The sequence below is a fragment of the Pavona decussata genome, unplaced genomic scaffold (genome assembly GCF_977016875.1).
Source record: "Pavona decussata unplaced genomic scaffold, jaPavDecu1.1 SCAFFOLD_468, whole genome shotgun sequence".
NCBI classification, from domain to species: domain Eukaryota; kingdom Metazoa; phylum Cnidaria; class Anthozoa; order Scleractinia; family Agariciidae; genus Pavona; species Pavona decussata.
In genome coordinates this window covers 1,824,757-1,847,836 of record NW_028145806.1, presented here as the reverse complement: position 1 = coordinate 1,847,836, position 23,080 = coordinate 1,824,757, and the positions used below count along the sequence as shown (strand labels likewise).

Below are 23,080 nucleotides of genomic sequence, written 5' to 3'. Positions count from 1 at the left end.
AGGTCCTTGAAAAACTCTTTGTTTAGACGGATATGGTGAAAGTGGCTACGAACCCCCTTTGTTAGGTTTATCATATGCTGCAGAAAGGTGGGCCCAGGAACTACTACCTTATGTGCGAATTGATGAATTCTGATAAGGGATTGGACCTCTACTAAGCATACGGAGCAGCGCTGGGTAAAAGAGTTGAGTAATAGACGATATTCGTATTCCCCGTTGGCCCTGGGACGAGTGAGCCCTTTCGCATCAATGCGAGGCTAATGCGGGGAAAGTTGCCGCGAAAATACAAGAAAGTTACGGAAAATTATGGCTGGTTTGGTGGAAAAGGAAGTAAATTTTAAAAACTGGAAGGTTCCAGAACTTAAAAAATACCTGCAAGCTCGAGGAATATCTGTCTCCAACAAAAAAAAGGAAGAATCAGTCGAACTGACGGAAAAAGCTCACGAACTTGCTCTCGAATTGACGGAGGACAATGAGTCCATAACTGATGTTGTGAATGCTAAGTTGTTTACAAAAGATGGTACAATCCCGAATCCTTTAAACCTCCATTCTGACTGGAGCACTGATTTTTCAGATGCCCCAAACTTTGCCTGGGAAGATTTATACTGCTATTTGATAAACAAGAAGGGATGTGACCAAGAATCCCTGAAGGCGTACAAGTCTCTCGAGGGGTACCGGTACACTGGGATGGACATGTGTACAATCTACAAAGGAACAAAAACATCTATTTTGAACACCACATCATAAAATTCTCTGTTAAATCTACGGAACGAGAGAAAACACCTTTAGGAAACAAGCCGACGTATGATGGTTGGCTAATTATCCACAGTGGTGGTGTTGTTCTCTCTGCACACTGTCCTTGCATCGGCGGGTAAGTGCAACTGGTTTTCTTTGTGATTATACTTTAAGTTACATGATACAACCATGGGATCGATTGTTTAATACTCCTTGTATTTCATCGTTTAACAACTTGCACCTTCTTTCACTTAACAGCTCTGATGGGGCTTGCCGTCACATAGGTGCTGCACTCATTGAACTTGAAGACACTTTCGACAAAACGAAGTGGTCACTTGCACTGGCGAAAAATGCCTATGGAAAGGAAGAAAGAGGACACACAATGAAGCTTGTAATTTAGAAGACATGACCTTAACCAAACCTGAAATCGGTAAGAAAAAGAAAAAGGCAGTGAAGCCTTCAACCAGGAATTATGATCCACGCCCAAAGGCAACTGTAATCAATGAGAATCTACTTGAACAGTTCAGAGGATTGCTTTTTAACAAAGTTCCTTCAGCAGTAGGCCTTCATTTATTACCTGATCCTGGATTAAATGAAGCAACTGAAGCCACTAGAGAAATTACAGAACAAAATAATGCAAGTGAGCCACCTTTGACAAGTGATAATCCATCTATCCAAGAACAACCATTTCACTTGGAATGTACATCTCCTTTCAGAAACCACCCCCCAAGTGTTGATGAAATTAAGCAAAAGGCACAGGGAATAAAGAGAAAACTAAACTTCACTGAAGATGAAATAAGCTTTATTGAAAAGAAAACAAAGCTTCAAAGTCAAAAATCTGACTGGTTTTTGTACAGAAAGGGCAGAGTAACAGCATCTAAATGTAAAAGGGTGGCAAGCTTCAAGCCAACTACTTCCCCATCAAAAACAATAAAGGAGTTATTGGTGAACAATACCCCCAATCCACTGCAATGCTACAAGGACTACAAAATGAAGATAACATTGCAGAAGCATTTATAAACAAGCTAAACAGCGAGGGGAAGAAAGGAGTCTCTATTACAAAGTGTGGCTTTTTTATCAGCAAAACAGATGGCATTATTACTGATGAAGAAAAAAAGCACCCCTGGGGTTGCTGAGTCTAAGTACATTCAAGTTAAACCTGGTGAAACTTTGACAGGTGTCCTTTTAAAGCAACACATATGTTTGAAGGTGCAACACAACAATACTGTAATTATTCAGCTTAACAAAAACCACAAGTATTATTTTCAGTTGTATCAGCAAATGTTTGGTACAGAATATCACTGGGGAGTTCTCATAGCCCAGGGGACTGATGGAGGTTTGTTTTTTGAAAAAGTGAAATTTGGTCTCCTATACTTAAAAAAATTGAATTATTTTTTGACACATTCCTTGTCTATGAACTTGGTTATCCAAGAGTTCAACTTGGACTAGAACGTGTTGACTTCTAGAGAAACTTTTTAATTATTACCATTACATTGATTTATGTTAAGGTATCATAGCAAAGCTCTATTGGGAAAAAGAAAACTACTAAATAACAAATTTTTTTTTTTAGATTACACTGCCAAGCATCATATATATATATATATATATATATATATATATATATATATATATATATATATATATAACATAATTTTATTGGGCTTCCTAGGAAATCAGGCTTCTTTAAGGCAACAGTTTTGTTATATATGTCTTATATGTAAATAATGGCATTTACTTTTTAACAAGTGGTTTTAGCAAGTTACAAAGAGCTGCACAGACAAATACAGTGTGGTTAGCCACTGCAGCAATACTAATGGGGATGACCCCTTGCAATAATCTGAACTTTTTCATTCGCTGAATAGCTCTCTCGACGTGAATTCTAAGAGATGCTATCCTTATTGTTTTAGTGCATGCTGTCGTTGACAATTGCTTCCCCTTTGCAAATGGGGGTATATTCAGTGTTGCATTTCTCTTGGTGACAAGGTCTCTTAGATTAAATCCCCGATCAGCCATGAGATCATCCGTTGGCTCTAGCTTTTCAATTAAGCCCGACCTGATAGTTATTGCACAGTCACATTGCCCCAGAGTAAAGATCAGAGACGAAACTAAATGCTCCTGAAGGGGTGATTCCAACAAGTAATTTGAATGTATTTTGGCTATTGTAATCACTCCAACTGACTTTTTGAGAAGAGAGGGCACTAGGTTTCTCAACCCTTAATTCTGTACAATCAATAATAACACGTGTTCTTGGATACTTGGAAAAGAATTTTGGTAAATGCTTTTTAACCAGCTGTTTAGATGGCCATCTTATGAGTACTTGTTTGAACACATGGTATAACATGGTTATCCAAGTTGTAGAGATTTTTGAAACTGATGCCTGGGAAATGCCGAATATATCTGCAATTTGTCTCTGAAGCAAACCCAATTGAAGGCAGACCAATACCATCACAAACTCAGCAAATAAAGGTAGCTGCCTTTTGCGGCCAGGTTTACCCTTGCCAGCATTCTCCTTTAGAAACAATAAACAGAGACAAATCAGAACTCCTTGCATTTACTTTTTGCAGTTATTGCTATTCTATTGCTAATGATCAACAAGCATATCCTATACAAATATATGGCCCAGGCTGGAGAACAGGCAGTTTAGTGGTGTAAAGCAGGAAAAAAATTTTCTTTTCCAAAATTGCTTTGCTTCGACTCTCACTTTACTTACACATGTACTTGAAAGACAGATAGGATGGGTTTTACTGCTGGAAAGGAATGAGGAAATATAGTTGGATTTTTTTACAGAGCAATAAAGATATATAATTACTATAGTTTTACCTGATATGTTTCTGCTTGTGTCTTATTCTTTCCGTCCCAGTATTTCATGCAATTTGCATGGGGTTGAGAAAATCAAAATAACATGAGCAGACACGAGAGTGATGGTAAGCCAGTATAAAACCTGACTGAACTATCATCTCGTTGCACATCCTCCAAAAACAAATATCTTTTTAATTCTCGCTGTTTAGAGGTCGCCTGTTCCATTCTGGTGATTTGTTGTGCCGTAAAGTCTGTCTGGACAGCTTCATCATGATATACTAAACCGTCTTTGATTATCTTAGGACGCACGTTAAGTTCTGCTGGCTGAGGTTTTTCCAGCAACAGATGCTGATCACCGATCTCATTGTAATGTAACTCCGGTGTCGCAAGCAACAAATCCTGACTACCGATTTCTTCGCCTATAACACTTTCGTTGTGTTTGCGAACCTTTGATTGGCCAGGTTTGCTTGCCTTCTGAATTCTGTTTGTTGTGAAAGTATTCTTCAATTGTCTCATCTCCGGATCCTGGCGTTGTTTCACTACTTTTCGCTGCAGGTGTTTAGGAAAATCAAATATCCTAGGGACAGGGTTTGCCTTTGTTGGCCCTAGACCTCCTTCAAAGTGTTTACAACGTATTCAAGTATGCCTTGTGACATTTAGGCTTTCCAGCCGGCATGCCGCGATCCACCTCCGACGTATTTCTTGCTCACTCATTCCGGGAGCGTACTGTTTGTTTTCGTCGTTTGATGGGAAACAGTGAAAAGTAACACTTGCAACTTCTGGGTATTTGACTGGGTCCTTTTTCTTTGTCTCACTATTGGTACAATTGTAGGCACAACAGTGATGTTTCGGCATTTTCAAGCAAAATGGAAGAAAAGACAACATAAACACTGCACGTCCATTTAACTTTTCCCCGCATTAGCCTCGTCCCAGGAACGTCAGGGAATACGAATATTGTCTATTCCTGGGTGCATTGAAGTTTGTCCTTGGGAAGCCTGGCCTCTATAAGCACTGTATCTAGGGCAATACCCATAAAGTCAAGTACTTGGGAGGGCCCAGGGTTTTTGACGCGACTACCGGAGCACCCATGGACATGAAAAGGCATAGAAGCGTACTCAAACTGGTGAGGCACCGCACGTGGGATTGTTAAGGGATAAAAAAATCGTCCAGAATATACCAGGCATGCCGCAACCTGTAATTGTGCTTTAATATCCATTCTAAGGAATCGGAAAGCTGATTAAAGAGGTAAGGAGCTGAGCGAAGCCCAAACGGGAGGTAGAGATCAACATAGTATTGGTTCTGCCAGTGTATCCCAAGGAGGTGCCAACCAACAGATTGAGTGGGGATAAGGGAAAAGGCTGTTCTAGGATCAGTTTTAGTCATGAAAGAACCCGGGCCCAGGGACTGGAGGATATGTATGGCATCGTCCACCTGAACATACTGGAGAGTGTAGGGGTCGTCAGGGATATGATCGTTTATACTATTGCCCTCTGGGTAGGATAAGTGATATATCGTGCGCCATTCTGAAGAGTGTTTTTTGGGTACCACACCCACAGGGTGACATTGGAGATTAGGGAGGGGAGGGGAATTAAATGGCCCTGCCACACGACCCAAACTAAGCTCCTTGCGAAGATTACATGAAACCACGTCGGAATGCTGAATAGTTGATATGAGATTTCAAGAGACCCGGGGTTTATGAGGACCGGTGTAGCTGACATGTGTACTATAACCAAGAGAATTAATTGAGTTACTAACAAAATTACGATCAGGGTGCAGAGAAAGTTCCCGTTCTAAAACAACTACATTAAGAGGGGTGGATACTGATGGTACAGAGTCCTGGGCAACAAAATCGACTTTATCTCTTGCTTCTGTCGATGGAGCTGTTAGAACCACTGTGTCTTTGACAGCTCTTGGGAGGAGCTGCTGGGGCAGGTGATAATGGAGTGGGCAGGAGACCGACATTGACGGCAGACGTGCCGGAACACGGAAGGACTGGAGGCACACCCACATGACCGGTTGAAGCAAAAGCAGACTGGTCCGCTCTTGGGCTGTGGGTGGGACGGGTAAGCACTGGGGCAGTCGCTTTGGCTGTGGTCTGGCTGGAGCAGACAAGACCAGAGCAAGGCCAGAGAAGGTCACGGTCCAGTGTTCCAAACCAACCTGGTACCAATTGAGACTTTGATCGTAAACGGCCCTACGACGGAACTGTTCATTATACGAGAGGAATGGTGGACCCTTGAATTTTGTAGCTGCTCTGCATATGGTTTGTTGGTATTTTGGAAGCTGGAGCAATAGCTGAGGGTGCTACTCAACAATCACTAACATATAGGCGGTGTATGCATCTAACCACTATGAAAAGTGTCAATAACAGGTCAGGTTTCTGTTTGCGTACCATGGTCAGAGGGGCAGAGGAGCCTGGGACCGAGTCATTTAACCGAAGCTGGATGTCGGGAGTCTGGGGCCGAGTTAATGAATCTGGCAATAACATTGTAAAGTCAATGTAGTCACCCCATAGAATCTTGTCTGTTAAGCCCTTGTCTAGGGGGGCGAGTAAGGCCCAGAGGAGTAGCTGTACCTGGTTTGCGTTGTGGCAGGCGTAGCGTTGGCGAGATAGGTGGGCTGGAAAGGAAAACTCTGCAGCGGCTATTGTAGTTTTTTTTTGTCCTTTCTCGTATTTTATTTAGTATTATATATTGTACAGTCCGTAATCCAGCCTTTGGGCTGCAATGGGGCTATAAGGCTATCTATCTATCTATCTATCTATCTATCTATCTATCTATCTATCTATCTATCTATCTATCTATCTATCTATCTGTCTGTCTGTCTGTCTGTCTATCTTATCTATCTATCTATCTATCTATCTATCTATCTATCTATCTATCTATCTATCAATGAATGGAACCGTATCCTGAATGGCAGCCATTTGTGTCTCAGTCAACGGTTGTGAAGAAGGCGACGTCTCCTGGTCGGCCCGAAAACCAGACTGAGGAAAATCGAGGAGATCATTGGACAAAACCTCGCTGGCATCCCCGTCGAACTCAGCAACAGGTGGTTGGCTTTCAGTGAAACGTTGTTTACACTACCAAGCCGAGTGTTTCTGTATGCAACCGGGCTTTGTACGAGTAGCCGCACAAGGATGTTGAACAGCCTGTAAGCGCGAAACCAAATCTGTTTTTCCACCAGTTATCGTTAGATTCAGGGCCTGAAGGCATGGACGAAGCACCTCAGTGGATAAGGACGAGAGATTTTCCTGTTTGCGAGCAAAACCAGTTGCAGCTTCTAGAGTCCCACGTGGACGAGTCATAGTTACAAAATACAGACACTAAAGGTAGACCTTACAGTAGGTAATACGGCAAGCGAGTGATACTCAGACTTTTACTAGACCTTTTATAGTTCGACATATGTCTTGGACTAAGCCAATGGCAAGTAAAGTACTATTGAATGCAAGACGTTAACAGAGAATATTATCAACAGGATATATGCATTCAATAATGATCAGGTTCGTGAATATGAAAGACCAACATGTGTTCTAAACATAGATGATCACAGTGTCACTTACTGCAGTAAAACTTCAGCAAACTCGCAGTTGGCCAGTTTAGCGTATCCCAAGGCACTTTTCCTTGTCCTGCAGTTGTCGCAAACTGACTCTCTCAAATATATTACTTTTAAGGCCTCAGGTCTCCGAAGTCTTCCACGGTGACTTCTCAAGGTCACCATTAACACAATCTAGATGTCACCTCTAGATCGTTTAACCAATAGAAGCCGTCGCAAATCTTCGATTAAGCAGAAAATATCTGCTTTGTGATAAAGAATATTATCAAGACTATTTAAAAACAACACTAGCTGTTCAGTAACACCGAAGGATGGCTCTGATTTTACAGGATGAAACTGGCTACAATCACACAAAGTGAAAATTCGAGGTTTCATATCATTTGAAACCTCTGCTGACGCGCGCATTGCATCTTGGTAGACGGAGAGTCTTTAATTTAATGTTATTCGATAGCAAACAAAGTGATTCAGATGTATGGATCAATGGGGAAAATTTCATGAAATATCACGAAGCAGATGACAAATTCAATAACGGTCTGATGTGCCCTGATAATATGTCATTCTACAACGTGACCAAAAATATTGAATAAATATTATTAAAGAACCCAAAACGGGCTACTATAACAAAACCCCTTTATGGCGTTGACTCAAGGAACGCCTATACAAGCAATTTCATGAAGACAAAAGTATTATCCAGTGTTCAATCACTTTGATTTATGGCAGAAGTATGATGACCACAAAATCAACAATTTTACCCAGTATATTGTAAGGGTAGGACCAAATACAAGCCCAATACTGTTTTTAGGCACATATTCAAGGTGTTATGATGCCAGTTGAACAGAATCAATAAGAACTTCCATGTACTGTATTACAAGAAACCATCAAACCTAGTGATACCAAACAGTGAAGACCTTGTCATAACTTATAGGAATGTGAATTACCCACAGGTCTGAAAAAATTCATTGTAAATAAAACTTTGGGCCATATCAAGAAAAAAATCAAAGGCTATATCTATATGCAAGGGGTTCAAAAACTATAACAAAGCATTTTATCACCAAACAAAGTTAAACCGTGGACAAATATATTTTATCACTGAGGAAGAAACGATTATTGTTAAAGAGAATGATGAATTTGATAACGATGCAGACGATGTATTGAGAAACAAAACAGTCTGAAAGATACAATTCATGTATTATCAGTATCCGAGAAACAAGAGTTAATAAACGGTTTTCTCCCAATCAAGGAATTGATATATGAAATTCGAGATCTGAAAAACTATCAAACATATAAGAAGCTTATCTATGCAAAAATACAATGCAAGGTATCAAAACAGACTCTTTCATGATTGACAACACAGGTAAAAACATCAAAATGGTAAAATAATTTTTTGACTTATCTGATAAAATTGGATGCCGTAAATTAGAATCTTTCAAATTCATGGTTGATTCAAAGGTCGAATGTATTGACAACAAACTACCAGAGATACAAGATGTTGAAATCATAGAGGATGTTGTGAAAAATGAGTATGATACCCGAGAATTGTTTAACATCATGAAAGGCAGAAACGTTTTTATTGCTGGAAGCCTCCCAGGGTTTGGGAAAACATCATGTACTAAACTGAATAAAAATACCCTTTTAGAAATTTTAAAAATGCCCATATAACAAACTGTGTCAAGACCTAAAAAAAGACGGTCATGATGCGGTTACGTTGAACCGATTAGTGGGTAAAGGCATTGATGATAGCATGAAAATAAAGAAAATTGTTACAAGTTCATATAAATGTATAGTATTCGATAAGATGTTATTGTATAACCCAAAACAACTGTACTCTTTACAGTCATACATGGAACAAAATAATGAAAAGCAATTTTATAGCATTGGGGATATAGATCAGCGAAAGCTGTTCAAAATTATAAACAGTATGAAGTCTGTCAATACTACCTCGCGATTGTTTCTGCTCTGTTGATTAAAGAACGAGATATCTTCATGTGTAGCACGCTTGTTTCGGCTCATGGATTAAAGAACGAGATAGTTTCTTGTGTAGTGCGCTTGTTTCAACTCATGGATTAAAGAAAGAGATATATTCATGTGTAGTGCGCTCTCCTCGGCTCATGAATTAAAGAACAAGTTATATTCATGTGTAGCGCACTTGTTTTGGCTCATGTAGTAAAGAACGAGATATATTCATGTGTAGCATGCTTGTTTCTGTTCGTGGAGTAAAGAATGAGATATATTCATGTGTAGTGCGCTTGTTTCGGCTCATGCATTAAAGGACGAGGTATATCGCTTATAGATCAAGGAAGATTGAAGTCATGACGTTTGTTTTGAGATGCAGATTCCAATGGTTAACCAATCGACTGACTACTTTTCCATTTGTACCAATGGTACCAATTGACCATTCATTTTCGCCAGCATGCATGTGTTAATAAGATGCAGTTAACAAATGGTACACCGATCGACTGAGGAGCTTACCATTTGTTCCAATAGTACAAATCGTGAGGCTTGTTTGACAAATCGTAATCTTTTACCAATGATACGATTGGTGAGGGTGTTTTGACGAATTGTATCTCTTTGTGTATATTGGACATGGATGGTCGATTGATGTGTACAAAATGCAATGTTACTAAGAGATAGGTGCATACGTCACGACATGGCTGTGCAGGTGTACATGTCCCACAAGCACAGTCTGTTTCATGTGTCCATGATTCTGCCATTGCTGTATCAACCTACCTAAATAGTCCATTGCTTCAATGTTCACATTTATTTCTACTGAACAATGTGAGGTCACGGCACTGTGCCGGCCTACATACAACTGCCGCAAGCACAGTCTATTTCATGTTTCCAAGGCATTGCTACAGCTGGTTGACTTTCAAAATATTTGACAACAGACAACCCATTCTTATCAAACCATATAAATGACAACTTACAACGTAATACTTTTTTATAAGCTGAGAAAAGTTTGTAAAATTCCCGTAGTTGCCATGCCCGTCTTGGTTTCACCTTACATTGTTGGTTCATCAAGTCACCAAAATTGCCTAAAATAAGACCATGTTTCTTATCGTTTTGAAACTCATCAGATGCTTTACTCAACCACGCACCATATGAAAAAGCATTTTGAATGACATAGTTCTCAACACTCTTAAAACAGTTCTCACAGTCTTGAGTATGAGTTTCATATTCGGCAAAACTCATGTCGCCTTCTGGAAGTACATTTGGAACATCAAAATGAACGCTAGGAAAAGTGCGCAGGTGTATAAATTTTGTGACGTGTCACATAACGTTACAAGTGGTAACACAAAATCGCCATGCTCAGGAGAAGGTCATGAAGGTGCAAAGAGAATAGGGACTGCGCAAAAGACAGCTAGAAAACTAGTGGAAAAAAAGGGAATTTCCCCACTTACTGAACCGCTGGCCGGAACAGGATACATGCATAGTGGATAGCAGCCAACACAAGACGTTACACACCGTCACAAGATGTAACTCACCATCACAAGACGTTACACACCGTCACTAGACATAACTCACAATCACAAGACGTAACTTACTGTCACTAGTTGTTACACACCGTTATAATATGTAACTCGCCATCACAAAACATTAGACACCGTCACAAGACATGACTTACCGTCACTAGACGTTACACACCTTCACCAGTTTTAACTCATTGTCACTAAACGTTACACACCGTCACAAGATGTAACTCAGCGTCACAAGACGCAACTTGCCGTCACTAGATGTTACACACCGTCACGAGATGTAACTCGCCGTCACAAGACGTAACTCACCATAGATTCTACCACCTAATTATTTTTTCCTCTATATGGTACCCCGTATGGAGAAGAATGAATAGAGTGGGGATTTTACCGGGTGGAAATTCCTATTAGCATACAGGTGAGATTATAATCGGGGGGCTTATAACCAGGGGGGATAATAACTGAGAGGCTTGCTTTGCAAGTAGTGCAGTACCTAAAATAATTGAAGAATTAGTTAATACATTTTTGAATTAGCAGAACTAAATGTATACAGCTGTTTCGACAAAGGTTGTCCAAGAAAAGCGTAAAAGCGTACGCAACAGTGCCGAAAGGTAGTCTGCGAAATACCAATAAATTTCGATAAACCTCAGAATCCATATTGCCCGTCATTTCAAATCTTCCCTGTACGGTTGAGGCATTATGGATTCTGAGCTTTTATTGAAATTTATTACGTATTTCCCAGACTACCTTTCGGCATTGTCCCGTACGCTTTTACGCTTTTTTGGACAACCTTTGTCGAAACAGCTGTATACAGTATAATTGTATACTATCAGCCACTCTTTTTTTGTGTCAAGTATGTCTGCAGAGGCCCCCGTGTTGGTGGCCACAATGTCCGCCGCTGCCTTCCTGTTGGTGGCCACAATGTCTACTGGTGCCCCTGTGTTGGTGGCCATAATGTTTGCTGGTGCCCTCGTGTTGGTGGCCATAATGTCTGCCGAGGCCCCTGTGTTGGTGGCCATAATGTCTGCCGAGGCCCCTGTGTTGGTGGCCACAATGTCTGTCGGCGCCCTCGTGTTGGTGGCCACAATGTCTGCGGGTGCCCCCGTGTTTGTGGCCACAATGCCTGTCGGTGCCCTCGTGTTGGTGGCCACAATGTCTGCCTGTTCCCTCTCGTTGGTGGCTACAACGTCTGCTGGTGCCATGGGCAGCTAGTTGGACCATACCAAATGCTAAAAATATGGTAGGTATGCCTGAATCTGTTGGACCAATTTTGTATAATAATAAAATACAATGTGTTGCCCTGATTGCTGCGAATAACATATTTTTATGCCAAGCAAAAAGTAAATCTTGAAATACTGTTCAAGTAACAGAACGGCTTACAAAAACCACTACAAGAAATGACCTTGACATGGCTGGGAAATATTCACCATCGATATTTTGTAAAGATGATGAACTGTGATATAAGCCTCTCAGTTATGAGGCCCCCAACTCCCTCCCCAATTATAAGCCTTCCTGTTTGCTAATAAAATTTTCCTCCCAGTAAAATGCCCCCTCTATTCACTCTTCTCCATACGGCGCACCATATACAGGAAAAAATAATTAGGTGGTAGAATATATGGTGAGTTATGTCCTGTGACTGTGTGTATCTCTAGTGACAAGTGGCATTATTGACAAGTGGAGCCCTCTTTTTAAGTGAGGTTTACAAACATCTAATGGGTGCTTTTCTCAATTGAGTAAGAAAAACGAAAAATTAGTCAATCAGGTTCTGGCAAGTGTTGTGCATAACACCTGAATTTTCCAACTCATGAGTGCCCTTCCAGTGTGTACACTGCTGGCAATGACCTTGGACAGGTATGTTTACTTACGAAATATTTTTTAGACTGATGAAGGGTCTTGTCATGTTCTGCAAGGTTTCTCGTGACGTGTTGTTTTGGTTCTAAAATGCATGTGATCAATTTCTTAAGAAAAACGAGGCGGAGAACAAAGGAACAATTATAATTGGCGGTAACTATAAAAAATTAAACCAAAGCGCACAATAAAAAAAAGGTTAACTGCACACAAACATAGAGAAAAATGTAATCTTTTATAAGGTTAACGTAGCTTCATACAGTTTTATAGCTGCACACGCTGATGATGCAAACTTTGGTGAACTATGAAAACGTAGGTATTTTACGATTAAAAGCAAAAAAAGGAAAATTAACAGTGGATGCTCTTACGTTGCCTTCAGCGAATTTTTAAAAAACTTCGCAAATTTTGAGACACAAACGCTGCCTTTGATAAATTCGTTTTGGAAAAAAATCTGTCAGGGCGATTAAGTTTAATAGATAAATATATGAAAATGCGTGATATTGGAAAAACCGTCTGAACGACCCTATGTTTTTTCCTTCAATGTTGCAGTTAACCATTTCTACAATATAGCAAAGTTTAAAAATATTTCACCGAAGGAAGCTCAAAATATAGATAAGCATCCTTACACTGTACTGATAAATCTCGTGAAACAAAATTTGCCAGACAAGAAAATTACGCTTTTGCAACTCATGATAGTTAGTGTAGATCTTTTTTGTTAAAACTCTTGGTAGTCACCTTAAACCTTTTAACAAATGAATAAAAAACTCACGCCAAAGTGCACTAGAATTCCAGGAGCTTCCTATCAAGAAAGCAGACATCGGTAGCCTCCACTAAAGGTCTGCTCTCTTCATACAAACTCCAGCCACTAGTCCTGTTGCCATATCAATCGTAATTATAATTGACGTCGCATGGATCACAGCGAAGGCAAAACTTCAGGCCATTCGCCTTTACACAGAGGCCATAAACCAAAACATCAATGGGTCTGTTGTGTTCCGTTATCGTACGGTTGCACATTGAACATAAACCACACAGCGGAGTCAACAGTAGAGGGACGCCATTTTCCACACAGCTGTTATCGAGACTGCAGCAAGGTCTGGCCTTCTCAATGACCGAACAAGCCTCATAAAGAAGGGAAGCCCGTAAAAACATCGTTTACTTTTCTTAGTTTCCCGATTTTTGAATGGACCTTTTGTTTCATCGATAGTCTTAAGTTAAATAAGTGGCTTAGAGGTATTATAAAACTGCCAAATGACGAATGGGAAGATAATACTCGCCTCGTTCAAGGAAAGTCCTGTGAACTTGCCCACTGTCTCAGTATGAATGGATACGGGAAGAACGCAGCTCAGCCATGGACGAGGAGACGAAAGACACCACACATTGCTAATACATCGCTGACAAATGAAGAGCTAGTACTTTGGATGGCAGACACTTGATTCAATCCATATTCAGCTGCGTTGAAAACAATTTACAGAAGGCTTCCAGAACACCATTCTCAGCTGATAAGGAACGATCTACCTCTTGGCGAAGTTTTTCTACGAAGCTTTCGGCAGAAGAACGCTTGCAACCTCGACCTCTGCATTTCACAGGCATTTCTTAATGAAAACGAATGATATACACAACATGAAACGAGGAAATAACGAACGATATTATACTGTTTAAAAAGTGAAGAAATTTGTTTCAAGCGATGAAATTTGTTTGTGATGCTTTGACCTAATGTGAGTGGAATATGAGTCACGCATGAGGGAGCGGATGCGAGGTGATGATGTCAGTGTAACAGGTGACGGCGTCAAAAAGTAAATCCAAAAACCAAGACAATAAATCAAGCACCAGATGTAAAATTTAGTTAAACCTTTAGAATGGCTGAGAGTCAAACAAGTATATCTGATTCGTTTGATGATGATATGGACTGGGAAGATACTTATGACACTGGTTATGAGAAAGATGTAGATGAGGAAATAATTGATGGGTTTACTACTGAAATGTGGCTTTTTTGAATGACAAGGTCCGGTTATTTGCTGATTATTTGATGAAGTTGTATTCAAATTGTTGTCTACAGCGAGATTATGCAGTTGAACTGCTAAATGACAGCAAATCTGAGGAAGCTAAACCCGTTCTTCACTATTGGCCAGATGTTTTTGGGTCACCCGATCTACCACAATTGTTGGATACGCTTGATGAATCAAGGCGAGTAAAAATTCTATTTCATAGGCAACAACTTCCTGACATATGACAATCATATGACCTTGGAAACAATAGACTAAATTAAGACATAAGCAGGAAAGTCCAATACAATGTGATCATCAACTACCTGTTTTTCTGAGAATGTCACACAATGGAATAATTAAACGGATCTCTTGCAAGATAAATACGCATGTATTCCAAACATTTCTTTTAACATGTAAGACACTAATCAAGTGACTGAATTGTGATTTTGATTTTCCAAATCTTATATTCAACAAGATTCAAAATTGTTTTATGTAAGAACGATTCAAAATTGATTCCCTAAATATAATTTGGTTAGAGATAAAAAGAGAAAAAAGTGCTGAGTTAAAAACAATGGTCTCCAGAGGTTGTAAAAGTCGAAATTGTGGGTTTCCCGGCTATGTATTATTATAACATATTTTATTTTTAAGAGATTAAATTGAATAAAAAAGAATGAATGATTTTGGTGAATCATTAGATTAAATTAAAAAATGTCTTGATTTAAAGTGTATATGACGGATTTTTTTTATTTGCTTGATCGAATCTTCATGTCGTTCTCGTATGAAAATCGAAAAAATTAACTCGTTATCGATTTTTCTTCCCCTCGTTTGAGGCGGTCAAAGACGTGAAATTTAACCACGCAAGGCGGGAGCCTAGGGATAGTGGACCTGTGACGCCAATACAAGAATGCTGCTTTTGCGGGTTTCAGTGTTTTTCTTGTGCGAAGGAAGAAAACATGGTGCTGCCTTGTCTTGTGTTCGGCTGTAGCGACGAGAGACGAGAAAAAGGGGGATTTACATCCACCAAATTCCCTTCTACGGTGATACAAGATCAGAAGCTGTGAAAAGGAGACGAAAATGGATTTTATTCAACTGAAATAAGCACTTTGGCTTATCTTTATCATCCAAACCAAAGTCAAAGTACATTGTACTTCTCACTCTTTTTTGCCACTGGGTTATCTCAAAGGATATTCATCCAGCAAGACAGAAATATGACTGTCACCATCATGGCATACAACACTCTTTTCCCTCCAACGCTTGTAATAAGTTGTTTTATATGACTTTGTTACTCATCTTCCTTTGAACGTAATATTCCACACAGTTTTTCAGTGTCTCGAATGTCCCCCGGTTTGGAAGTTTGGTGTCATTTCTGGTGCCACCACTTGCCCCTTTCTCACCTTCAAAAAATAGGTGCACCTCTCTGTTATAATAAAACAAGGAGAACAGAGACATCTGCGTCTTGGGGGCTTTATACTTGACTGGTGGTCTTGAGATCATTTGCATTGCTTTTGGAAACCACAGTTGCATCGGCCAGTTTGGCAGCAGGCATATTCCTTTGGTGCTGTCCTCCTGTATCTTCCTTAGAAAGGAAGTTATGACACTAAAGGGAGGAAAAGCATAAAATTTTTTACCACTCCAGGGAATGGAAATTGTATAAATGGCTATTGCTCGTGGGGCAGCATGGTACAGCACATAACTGTAGTTTAGATGAGAAACAAACAAATCAATTTCTGGTATAAATTGCAACTTCTTGATTAATTGTGATCAACATTACATTTCCCTGCAATATGTGCGATGCTAAACCAAACGTTGCTTGATATGCACCAGTCTCAAATTTCATTATTCAATGTGTGCTATTGTTCGGAATGGCTCATTCCTGTGTGGTTAATGTTATCCATCTTGAGGCTAATATGCATATGACTGGGCGCACTACAGAAAGCTTTTAAGCCCAGAAAAATGGCTAGGAGTTCAAGGTAGTTTATGTGGTGTCTCTTTTCGTCTGAGGACCAGAGGCCTCCTGTTGTCTTTGTTTCATACACTGCTCCCCAGCCTTCATCAGAGGCATTTGTTGTTAGCGCGCACACTGTTCCATCCCGAGTCATGACATTATTCGTGGATGTCATCACATTAACTACCCACCAATCAAGCTCTGATTTCGCCCTCAGAAAAAGACATTTCTATTACAATTCCACAGATTGTTCCATAAGGCGCAAATTTTTGTCTTGTTCTGTGTGGTGATCGTGGAGAGGGACGTACATTACCCCCGGAAAAGAAGAAACTATCTTCCCGAAGACACAAGCAACTTCTCTTATAGTTGGAGAAGGGGTGTCTAAGAGCGCCTTACATGCATCTTGGAGTGCCAATGCCTTTTCCCTAGTTAGCGTTATGGTCATAGTGACCGAATTGGCTACAAAACCCAGAATTACCAGTTGTTGGGAAGGGTTGAAGACCAATTTTTCTGGGTGTGCAGTGAGGCCTAGGGAGTCAATCTGTATAACTGTGTCTATGGCCCCTTTCAGACTAGGTCCCTGTTCCTGGTTCTCGGGCACAAGCACTAGTCTGAACAGAGCTTTTTGTGGGTGCCCAAGCAAAAATCTGGGCACTGTGCTTGGGCACCGTTCCTGGGCACAGGCACTGGTGTGAACAGGAGTTTGTCGGTTCCCACGTTTTTCCCTCATGCCTGGTTATGATTCAGCGAACAAAATGGCTGGCGCTAAATTGATAAAGGAGAACACAACTGCTCCTTGGCGCACATGAATGACCATTTGGTAAACATGTTAACTAATAAAGTTGCCACTTTATACATACATTATTTTAACTTGGTAAAAAATTATTCAGTAATTTACAAAATAGTTACGTTAAATCAAAAATTTAAAAACTATGGAATTACTGTTTTACAAGATTGCATTTTGGTGAAATGATCACGGCAATCAATCAGTAGGAATGTGACCAATGTTTAGTATAATTTAAATGATATGTACTAGCTTTGTTTACACGCGGTTAGTATTTGGATAATCTTACTTTCAGGGCAAAGTGTAATTGATTGTATGTTACATGAAGGTTAACTAAAGTCATTTTTGGGTGCAAGTGCAATGGTCGTCCATTTCGCAATGTAAGCTATGATTTTAAAACTAGCATCACTTGCCTTCATGGTTACGTATTCCTTGGACATTGATGAAAGGAAACCTTTTGGTTTTTCATAGTTATCCTCATTTTTGTTGGGTGCTTGGATTCTGATATGCATGCCATCGACGCATCCGATAACGGGAATCCTCCTCGCTGGTAAAAGGCCGTTTTTGCATTGCTGACCTCTGGCTGTTCTTTTGGCCACTTGATGTACTCTTGTTGTTTCGCAGAAGTGCAAGAGATACATTCGTCACCACTCGTGACATTGTCGACTTATCAATGCTAATGGTGTCTCCCACCACTTGAAGAAAGGGTGCCACTTGCGTAAAAGCGCAGAGAAATTAGGACTTGTTGAAGAGGGGATGGAAGGTGATTTTGGTTGGTTGTCTGCCAAAAGGTGCCAGATTCTCTGCCAAAAGGTTGGTAATGTACAGTATGGAATGTTTCCAAAGGCGCTACCTTGCTCGTAGTTCTTTATCCGTGTATCCATCAATTCGTAAACCCGATGTGCCTAAACTGTCTTTGTTTCCTCTCTTCTCGCACATCAACACCCATACCACAAATCCACCATTTTGTTTCTTTTTTTATTTTTTCTTATTTAGTAATAGTACTGTTTTTATTTCTTTTTTATTTGAAATTTATCTATTAGTGTAAGTAATAAAACATGGTATGTTACTTAAACCTCTAGTAATGTATCATGTATAGTAGTTCTGAAACAAATTTTGAGAACAATTTCAGGCTGATTTCTCACTAAGCGCCCGGTAAATAAGTACTTGATCTACCTGAAACCCGAAATCATAGGTTCCTATATGCGTATGTTTACTGTATTTGTTCAAAACTTTCGATCCATCTTATACTTCATACCAACGTCCTCATATTTTAGGTATACGACTTTTGTGTATTGATTGTGTACAACCTAAATAAGGGACAACAAGTACCCATAATTTCATGCAGTGAGACACGGTACAGAATTAAGGAACGATAATCAGTTTCTAAAAAATATTTTTTAAACGTTGTTTTCAATTCTCTTGTGTGTTGTGTTGTTTTGATATGAAAATTTAAGGTAGATATTCATTTTTTTTTAACAATTTTTATTTGCATACATGACATGAGATTTACAAAACTGAGCACTAATAACATTACTTACAATACACAGAGTATTAACCATAACGACTATATCTACTTTGTTAACAATACTTACTATACTTAAAAAACTAAAAGTGCTTACAATGTTCACACTACTTACAGGAATAACGCTTTGTCTTTTAGTGAACACTTTTTCGTATTTTACTAACAAAACATTACTTTACATCAAATACAATTTTTACAAAGTTTACAGTGAATGTGAAATGATCAAGCTAGAAAGCAACTGCTAAAGATTCTTACTAAATTAAAAGAAAAAATATGTAGTTATATAAAGCAATTTTTAAGGAAGAAGAAATGCCCATCTAAGTCTAAAATTTGACAAACACTCATTAGCGACAGCAATCTGTTGTAGAGTCTGAATTTTATCGGAAAGTCGTAAAAGGAAGCCCTGGAAGCTCAGTAAACTCCCGCCTTTGCTTGTACAGAAGATGTGGTATTTTGCTATGAGTATTGAGTAGTTTAAAGCCTGCCAATATGCAGATTTTTCGAAAAAGCCATAAAGTAAATTACTTTGATTTAAAGAAAGCTTATCATGGGTCTTTTGTAGCCACCAGTCTTGAAATGTATTCCAGAAAGAGTGCACTTCGGTGCAGAGGACGAACAAGTGGTATAAGGTTTGTCTCTCATTTTTGCAGAGAGGACAGATGTCACTTTCGGCTATTCCATCGCGGTGTAAGCTAAATTGGGTGGGTAGTATGTTATGTATAATTTTATACTGAAACATCACTAGTTTGACCTCTTTTGTAATTTTAAACGGTAACTGGTATACTTTGTCAAGTGTTTTTTCGGTAAAGCCATGTCTCAAAATTTTATTTTGGGAGGTTGGTGGTTCAAATGTATCCAGTAAGATTGACGAGTAGATAGAGTTAGTGGACAAGTTTGTGACGGAGTTTTCTTCAGCGTTGGTGTGATTCTGCAGAGGTATTGTTTTTTCCACAAAGATGGAATGGCATCTAACAAACCATAAAATGTTGTAAAGGGCACCTGTAGGTTATACAAAGTCTTAAACTCAGAGTAGCTGCAGAGATTTCGGTGTCTGTTAAATAAATCACGTACGTAGACGATGTTGTAGGAAAACCATCTTTTGTAAAAATTCGGTTTCTTATCAATTAAAATATTGCGATTGTTCCAAAGCATTTCATTTTTAACCCATTAAGCACCAGCCGTTTCCAGAGGTTTTCCAAAAGTCAGCAAAATTGGCAAAGTGGTTATTTCCTACCCCATGTGCAGTAAAAAAACATAACTTACAGGGCAAAAAAAACAACACCCCTTTGGTCTAAGATAGTTAAAATTACTAATTATGGAATAAAATACCCTAGTTGCCAATTAAAAATTTTCCAAAAAACAAACTTGAGGGTAAAAATTTCCGAAATTTCGATGTAATTTGATCCGCGCGTCACGTGGGTGAAATTTGATCAGTCTCGAGAGCATGTGTTTGTTTACGCAAGATTACACAGTTGTCACGTTTTCTCAATAAAAATAGAAAGAAAAACACACAGAAAGCTTTTTTAAATTAAAAATTTATTCAGAAAAGTCTTTGTTTACGCCTTAGAAAGAAACGCGTATAATTATAAATGCGAGACGAGCGACGCGCAAGCGATTTGAAGGAAGAACAAGTCCAATTCGAAGCGAATTTATCGACCTGTGCGGGGCACGCTTTTCAAATATTTCGCAAAAACTGTTCAGAGTACAAAGAATCGATCAATTAGAGTAGTATTTCAGTACAAATTCACAATCAAACCTGTAATTTTTTGGCTGTTGAATGTCCAGAAGTGCTCTAAAATTTTGCGGAAAGTCCGTGGCTTGAACAATGATTTGAGCTGTCCGCTCGCTCGTCGCCTGGATAAAACAACAATTCGTACTCGAAGCGCAATTTCTTCGCCGTTATTTCTCGGATTTTCGCTGTCGAAACTGTTGAGTATTCCTTAGCAGTTCTTCTTTCAATTTACCATTTCGAAAAGGTGTGTTTTCTTTCGGAAAAAGCGAAAATCGGCGACTTAAAATTTAGCTGCGCGGCCCACGAGGCAACAAAAATTGAAATAGGACACCAATTCCTAAAGGCAAAAAGGTTTTTTTATCTGGGCCCCCCTAAGACCTAAAAATATATGCGCAGTAAGTGGATTCTGATTGGTCAGTCCTTTCTGAAGACAATGAGAACAATAGGGGACAAAAAATTCCCTTCTAGGGGAGGTAGGCTCAAATCGTGGAGTGCGCGCAAATGCGCCCAAAATCGCGGCCGGTTTTGGCCGGCACGGTGCGTAATGGGTTAAAGTCTACCTCATTTTTCTTCGACTTTTTGAAGTCATGCCAATACAACAGAATTGAACGGTAGAAAGGGGAAAGGTTTTCCAGCGAGAGCATCTTAAGATCGTAATTGCATCTGGTTAAGAAAAAGAGGTTACCGTGTTGTTGGACCATAACATGAGGAATAATTTTTCAAGAGGAGGGTACCTCGTTTTGGATTCTTTTAATGCACGCAATTTTCAAAGCTTTCTCCATGATTGCGAAGTCGCACATTTTTAACCCGCCTTTCGTTCTTTCTCCTATGATTGTGCTTCCTTTAATTTTGGCGGGCTTGCCGTCCCAGATGAAATTAAAAGTAATCTTATTTATTTGTTCTACGTATTGCTTGGGGACATTTAAAACAGACCTGTTATATATCAGTTTTGACAGGCCTAGTGTTTTAACTATGTTAATTTTTCCATAGAGCGTTAGTTTTCATCTTTTCCAGGTGTTTAAAGTTTGTTCCAATTCTTGACTTTAGCACCAAAATTTAGCTCTTCCGCAAGTGTGCGAGAAAAAGATTCCGAGAGAGAGTATTGGCTCCTTTGGCCATTTAAAACCAAAGGGCGTGTCTTCATTATTTTTCCATTGCCCAAGCCACATTGTCTCAGTTTAAGTGGTGTTTATTTCCAATCCAGAAAGGAGGCTAAAATTTTGAAGGAGGTCTAACAGTTGGACGACAGAATCTCGATCACGGACGAAAACAGTGGTATCATCAGCATATTGTGTTACTTTTATTTCACGATTGTTTACCATAATTCCTTTGATGGACAGATTGTTTTTTAAAGCTCTTCCAAAAAGTTCGATTCCTAGAACAAACAGGACTCCTGATAAAGGACATCCTTGTCGTACACCGTGTTGAAGAGGAAAGAACGTGGAAGCGTTGCCATTGTTTAATACACAGCTAGACACGTCATTGTAAAACATGTTGATCCAGTTTAGGATATCAGGTCCAAAATTGAAAACGTTAATGGCGGCTTTGAGGTAAGGCCATTCAATCGAGTCAAAAGCTTTTTTAAAATCTAGAAATATAGCGATCCCTTTTTTTTCCTGTCAAGTTTGTATGCTCTATTATGTCTTGTATTAGCCGAACACTTTCACCAATGTAACGGCCCTTCACCTAACCAGTTTGATCGGGGTTTATAAGGCTTTGAAGAACCTTTTCAAGTCTTTGAGCGATGGCTTTAGTGACGATTTTATAATCAACATTTAAGAGCGATATAGGCCGCAAGTTCTCTAACATAGTTTTGTCTTTAAATTTTTTGGGGATAAGTGAGATAATACCTCTCCTTTAGGATATAGACAAATTTCGAGATTGAAACGCAAAATTAAAACTTTCCGTCATTTCTTTATGGATTTCAGGCATGAAGAAGCGATAAAATTCAGCAGGAAATCCGTCAGTACCGGGAGTTTTTCCGACTTTAAAATCCGACTTTAAGAGCGTTATAGCATTCTTCAGAGGTGATTTGACCTTCACAGGATAGCCTTTCATCTTCGTTTAAAGGAGTAATGTTTTCTAGATGAAAGAAGGGGGAATTTTTTAAATTTTTAGTATCTATGTTCTTGGTTTTGTAAAGAGATTCATAGGAGCATTTTTCTTTATCTAGAATGTTGAATTGATCTTCTGTGTACACGTTTTCAGCAATTTTTATTCTTTTTATTGCCTTACTGGTGTAATTTCGTTTTTCCAGGGAATAGAAGTATTTTGTATTGCGCTCACCATCCTCGTGCCATCTCACTTTACTTCTGAGGATCGCACCTTTTGTCCTATATGTCATAATTTTTTTCAGACGAGATTTTTCTACTTGCAATTCATGTATGATGTTCTTGTTGTGTGGGTTTTTTCGGCGGATTAAGGACTGAATCCACCCAGAGAGCAGGGTTAAATTTAACGCTTTATTTAATTGTTGGCTGGGGATAATCAGGCTTTGAACGACAGGAACTTATCGGATGTTAAGATTTAATCGGCGATTAGCATATTTAATTGTGGATTAGCGCTAATTGTGGCTTCAAGCAACCGTGCCCTGGTTTAAGGTGAACATATAGTTTTTCAATCATTTGTTACTTTTACGCTCTTCCCAAAACCCATTTTCTTGCCACCAGATGCTCTGGCTTGTCTTGTTTCACATTTGTGCATGCAGG

At 39.3% G+C, this 23,080-nt stretch overlaps 3 pseudogenes; 1 reads left to right on the top strand and 2 right to left on the bottom strand.

Annotated features, from left to right (window-relative positions):
* Positions 1–23,080, bottom strand: part of LOC146450389 (uncharacterized) — a 286,459-nt pseudogene that overhangs the window by 26,767 nt on the left and 236,612 nt on the right.
* LOC146450409 (uncharacterized) lies at positions 304–2,267 on the top strand (annotated as a pseudogene).
* On the bottom strand, positions 2,464–4,436 carry LOC146450408 (uncharacterized; annotated as a pseudogene).